Below are 6,735 nucleotides of genomic sequence, written 5' to 3'. Positions count from 1 at the left end.
GCTAATATCGCCTTGCCTTATCACATCTCAAGCCAGAAACCTGGATCAGTCGAGTTCCTTTCCACACATGGAGTTACTTTTTCTAATTCATTGACTGCTGATATAATAGATTATTGGCCTTGAGAATCAGCTGTAAATTAGGTTTAACATTCTCAGCTTGACTTTCAACTGATCCTAAAAAAAAACATCACCTGCAGGTAAATGTATTGCATTGCTTCTTGATTTGCTTAATTCCCCGCCCCCCCCCCCCCCGAACATCCAAATTTCACGATAGTTCGACAAATGTGTTGAAACTGATTCGTGTTGGAAGTTGGTGGATTTTTGTGTCTCGCCATATAATTTATTAAATTAGATGACTGGGTCACTCTTGAGATTACTTCGGTTTCTTCACAGTTGAAAATTTATTTTCGATTGATCGCAAAGCTCAAAAACCACGAAATCCAAATCCTGCAAAGAAATTAATGATTTTAAAAGGTTCTATGCTGTGAACAGGATTCGAACCTGCGAAGGGAGACCCCATTGGATTTCAAATCCAACGCCTTAACCTCTCGGCCATCACAGCTGCGGCAAGAGTGCCAATTTTCATAGTAAAACAACTGAATTCATGAAATACGTAATTTGTTGGAAGAACAAATTGTCAAGACCCAAAGATATCGCCAAATCTTTTGCAGAGACCCAGACGAACGTTACCTTAGCAGATTGACAGGCTTACACCGCAAACTAGATTCTGACATAGCTGAAGTTGTGGGAATAATTCTTCGTCGAATTATAGAGTCACGGATGTACACCACACGAAGAGAGGATCATTGTCTCACTGCGTCCGATCGATTTTGACTCAATTGCTCATCATCTGGTGCCAAAGTAGATATACTGTTGTGTTTTAATGTTCATTGAAATATGGTATTAGAAATATTGATGCTAAGTCCATAAACACTAGCTACATTCGTAACCAAAAAATCGGAATTAGAAAGAATGCAGAACTAATTTACAGGAATGGATCCAGCAACTAATTCGTAAGTTCTGACATCAGGTAATGAACTTGTGAGCACAAGAGAGGAAGATTGACCAAAGATTTGGAACTTGAAATCGTCTTGACGGAATGATTGACAAAGGTTTTGTGGTTGTTCTAGAGTCATCAAGTCCTTGAACAATACAACACGGTAAGTGGCCCTTCTTTCCAACTTGACCATGGTGGACAGTTATCCTAAATTAATAGGTCCCATTTGCCAATATTTGGCCCACATCCTTCTAAACCTTGTTATTCATCTATCCATCCAGATGCCATTCAATGTTACAGTTGTACCAGTCTCCAACAATTTCTCTGGACGCCTTGGCGAGTCAACCTATCCAGGTCCCTCATGATTTAATAAATAGCAACGATTTGAATTTATCATACTTGTCAGGAGGGAAATGTGTGGAGATTATTTGTCGAAGGTTTGAAGTAGAAAGTCTGATGTACAGATTTTTAGAAATGCATCTTGGAGAAGTTTTTAGTAAGTCATTGAAGTCTAGTAGCAGTTGTAGAAGTCTGTTGTGAAAGCTACAGAAGGATTTCAGGGCACGAGAACGAAGCATTATTTCCAAGGTATGGTGGCTCAGTTCGACCGCATTTGGACTACAGTATGATGAATTATAATCCTCAATTTAGGAAAGATACTAATGCCATATAAGGAATATCACGAATGGTGATTAGCCTTGATATCATGGATGAACGTTAGTCCTCTGAATTGAAATTGGGCAAATCCCGCTTTTTTTTCACAGTTTCAAAACAAGAGAGGTAATCTCATTGAGAGTTGCAAAATATTTGAAGAGATAAACAGGGTGGTGCAATTAAATTTTGTTCCCTGATTGGTGAATCTAGAAGCAGGAGATGAAAATTTTAAAATGAAGCATTGTGATTTATGACCAGGATGAGAACTATTGATTTTTGTCTTCGCCTTGAGAAGTTTCGCTGTTCAGCACTACAGTGAGCCTTGGATATTTGGTCTTTGAATGCATCACTATCAGCCTGACCCACCGACACTTACTGCATCACTATATACCTGACCCATCACACTTACCGCCTTAATATCAGCGTGAACCCCTCAAACTTACTGCATCACTATCCATCTGGCGCCCTCACATTTACTGCGCCACTTTCACTTCGAGACCCTCATTTTGACTGCGTCACAGTCAGCCTGACTGCCAAACAATTACTTTATCACTATCAGTCACGCCCTTCCACTTCCTATGTTACTATCACCCTGACTCCTTACACTTACTGTGTCACTATCAGCCTGACTCCATCACACTTATTACGTAAGTATCAGACTGACGCCTCACAATTACCGTGTCACTACAACACTGCCTCCTCAAACTTACTATGTCACTATCTCCTTGACCCTCTCACATTTACTGCACCACAATCACACTGACCACCTCACACCTACTGCTTCACTATGAGTCTCAACACTCACACTTACAGCGTCACTACCAGCCTGACTCACTCACACTTATCACTTGACAATCAGCATTACTCTCTCAAATTTATTTCATCATTATTAGGCTGAGGCACTCACACTGACAGCATCACTAACAAACTGACCCCCTCATGCTTACTGCGTTGGTATCTCTCTAATCCCCTCAGAATGACTGCGTCACAACCACTCTGTTCCCCTCATACTTAATGCATCACTATCCCTCAGGCACGTTCATACTTCCTGCATCACTCACTCCCTGACACATGCACACCTACTGCATCCCTATCAACCAAACCCCACTCACTAACGGCGTCTCTCTCTCTCTAACCTGCTCACACCTTGACACTCTCACTTCGTACATCAATATCAGCCTAACCCCCTCATGCTTACTGTATCACTACCAGCCTGATCCCTTCAAATGTACTGTGTCACTATCAGACTGACCCACTCATACTTACAGCATCACTATCACCTTGACCCCCAAACTTAGTGGGTCCAGATCACTCTGAACCTTTCACTCTTCTTGCGTCACCTTCAGCCAGACCCTGCACACTATCACTCTGACCTCATCATACTTGCTGCATCACTATAACTCTATCCCACTCACACCGTGTGTGTCACTATCACCCTGACAACGCATACTCACTGCACCACAATTATCCTGACTCCATCACAATTAGTATATCATTATCAGCCTGACCCCTTACACTTACTGTGTCACTATCAACCTGTCCCCTCACATTTCCTGTGTCACTCTCAATTTGACACCCTCAATGTGTCTGTGTCACTGTCACCCTGAACACGTCACACTTACCACATGGGTGTCTACCTGAAACCTCACACTCAATGCGCCACTATCATCTTGAGCGGCTCACACTTACTGCGTCACTATCACACCAACACTCTCACCTTTACTGCGTCACTATCGGCCTGACACCTCACGCATACTGCATCACTATTAGCCTGACCCGCTCACACGTTTTGCGTCACTACTACCCTGACCCCCTCACAATTACTGTATCGCTATCAGCCTGAGCCCCTCACTCTCACGCTGGCCAAGCTCACAATTACAGCATCACTATCAACCTGACCCCCTCACACTTTCTCTGTCATTATCACCCTGACCCTCTCACACGTAATGCGTCACTGTCACACTGAGACACTCACATTTTCTGCGTCGTTATCAACAGGACCCGCTGGCACACAGCGTCACTATCAAACTGGCCCCTCACACTTGCATGCCTCAATATCAGCGTGAACCCCTCACACTTACTGCATCACTGTTCATCTGCCATCCTCATACTTACTGCACCAGTTTCACCTTGACATCCTCATTTTTACTGCGTCACCATCAGCCTGACAGCCACACACATATTGCACTTCCTATGTTAATATCACCCTCACTCCTAAAACCTACTGCGTCACTATCAGCCTGACTCCATCACACGTTTTGTGTCAGTATCAGACTGACGGATCACGCTTACAATGTTACTAAAACTCTGCCACATCACACTAACTGCGTCACTATCAGCCTGACCCCTCAGACGTACTGCGTCACTATCACATTGACCCACTCACACTTCTTGTATCAGTTTCAGTCTGACGCCTCGCACTTAGTGTGGAACTAAAACTCTCCCCTGTCACATTGACTGTGTCACTATCAGCCTGACCCCTTCATACTTACTGCGTCAATATCAGTCTGACCCCTCAGACTTACTGCGTCACTCTCACTCTGATCCTCTCTCATTTACTGCGTCACTCTCACCCTGACCTCCTCACATTTACTGCATCACTATCACCCTGACCCACTCACACAGTCTAACCATTTTCACCTTGCCAGCCTTATTTTTACTGCGTCATTATCAGCCTAACCGCCACACACTTATTGCATCACTTTCAGTCACGCCCTCACACTTCCCATGTTACTATCACCTGAATCCTTACACTTTTTGTGTCACTATCAGTCTGACCCCTCACACTTACTGTGTCACTATCAGCCTGACTCCATCACATTTATTGTGTTAGTATCAGACTGACGCCTCACACTTATCTTTTCACTAACACAATGCCCCGTCAGATTGACTGTGTCACTATCAGCCTGACCCCCTCACACTTACTGCTTCACTATCGCAATGTTCCTCTCTCACTTATGATCATTTACACCCTGACACCCCACACTTGCTGCGCCACTATCACACTGAGGGCCTTGCACTTCGTGTCACTGTCATCCTGACCCCTTACACTGACTGCGTCACTATCAGACTGGTATCTCACACCCACTGTGTCACTATTATCCTGAGCTACTTACACCTATTGCGTCACTATCACTTTGACCCCAACACACTAACTGCATCAAGAGAGGCCTGACCATCTCACACATACTGCGCCACTACCCGGCTGACTCCCTCACATATACTGCGTCACTATCAGACTTACCCACTCATGCTTACTGCGTCACTATCACCCTGACTCCCCACTCCTACTGCGTCAAGATCATTGTGCTCCCATACACTTACAGCGTAACTATCATCCTTTCAACGTCACACTTACTGCGTCAAGATCAGCATGATCCCCTCAAACTTCATGCGTCACTATCAGCTTCAACACTCACATTTACTGCGTCACTTCTAGCACTACCCCTGTACACTGACTACATCTCTATCCGCCTTAGCCCCTCGCATTTACTTCATCACTATCAGCCTGAGACACTCCCACTTACAGCTTTACTACAACCTGGCCCTGTGAGTGCATCTACATCACTGTCACCCCGACCCCTTGCCCATAGGGCGTCACTATAAGCCTGGCCCCTCAAATGTTCCCCTCAAAAACACTGACATCTCACACTCACTGCGTCGCTATCTCCCTGACCCCTCACAATTGCTGCATCACTACAACCTGATCCCCTGAAAGCATCTGCGTCACTGTCACCCTGACCCCATCACACTTGCCATGTCACCATCACAACGACACATTCACACATCTTACTTCACTGCCATCTTGACACCTCACACTCACTGGACAACTACCATCCTCCCCTCATCCTGACCTGCCACTATCATTCAGAGCCGCTCACACTTATTGCGTTCCTATCACTCTGCTCCCAACACACTTACTGCGTCACTATCAGCCCTACACTCGCACACTTCCCGCATCATTATCAGCCTGACCCCTCACAATTTCACCGTGTCTATCAGTCTGACTCCTCACATTTCCTGCATCACTATCCCCCTGTCACTTAACACTTACTGGCCAGTATTAGCCTGACGCCCTCAACTTACTGCATCAATATCAGCCTGAACACTCACACTTACTCCGTCACCATCACGCTGACCCGCTCACACTCCCTGCGTCACTATCACCCTGTCCCCTCTCACTTCCTGCATTAGGATCACTCTGACTCACGGACACAGACTGCATCACTATCAGCCTGAACCCTCACACTTACCGCATCCCTAACATCCTGACACCTCACACGTACTGCGTCACTATTCCCCTAACACCTCACTTTTATTGGCCACTATCAGCCTGATGCTCTCAACTTACTGTGTCACTACCAGCCTGAACACACACACTTACTCCCTCACTATCACCCTGACTGTCTCACACTCACTGCGTCAGTCTCTGCCTGACCCCATCACACTTACTGCATCACTATCATCCTGTCCCCTCCCACTTTATGCGTCGGAATCAGCCTGACATAGTAACACTTACTGCATCACTGTCAGCCTGATCTCCTTCCAATTACTGCGTCACTATCAGCCTGACAACTCACTCTTACTGCGTCACTGTCACACTAACCCCTCACACGAAGTGCTTCTCTATCACCCTGACCACATCACACTTACTGCGTCACTATTGGTATGATCCCTCAGACTTACTGAATCACTATCACTCTGACCCCCCTCACGGCGCAACTGTCGGCCTGATCCGCTCACACAGTCTGCGTCACTACCACGCTGACACCTCACCTTCATTGTGTCACTATCATCCTCACTCCATCATACTTATTGTGTCACTGTCAGCCTGATCCCCTGTAATGGAAAATGATCATTTATTGTGAAATCTGTGAAAGCATGGTTGAAACAAAGAAGTATAGACCTAACTTTGCAAAAAAGACAGAAAAAATGTAAAGTTCAACCTAGTTTACAGCTGACTCTCAAGGCCAATAATCTATTATATCAGCAGTCAATGAATTAGAAAAAGCAACTCCATGTGTGGAAAGGAACTCGACTGATCCAGGTTACTGGCTTGAGGTGTGATAAAAAAAAGCGATAAA

The 6,735-nt window shown here is 45.2% G+C and overlaps 1 non-coding gene across 1 annotated transcript; it reads right to left on the bottom strand.

Moving 5' to 3' along the window:
• Nucleotides 1-480: 480 nt before the first annotated feature.
• Nucleotides 481-562, bottom strand: trnas-uga (transfer RNA serine (anticodon UGA)). Its single transcript has one exon. It is a non-coding gene; the product is annotated as a tRNA-Ser (tRNA).
• Between the last annotated feature and the right edge of the window lie 6,173 nt (nt 563-6,735).

Source organism: Chiloscyllium plagiosum, unplaced genomic scaffold (genome assembly GCF_037043375.1).
Source record: "Chiloscyllium plagiosum isolate Xiang-an unplaced genomic scaffold, Cpla_swu_hap1 HiC_scaffold_14, whole genome shotgun sequence".
Lineage (NCBI taxonomy): Eukaryota > Metazoa > Chordata > Chondrichthyes > Orectolobiformes > Hemiscylliidae > Chiloscyllium > Chiloscyllium plagiosum.
Note: the sequence above shows the minus strand (reverse complement) of the source record. Positions and strands in the feature narration are given on the sequence as shown.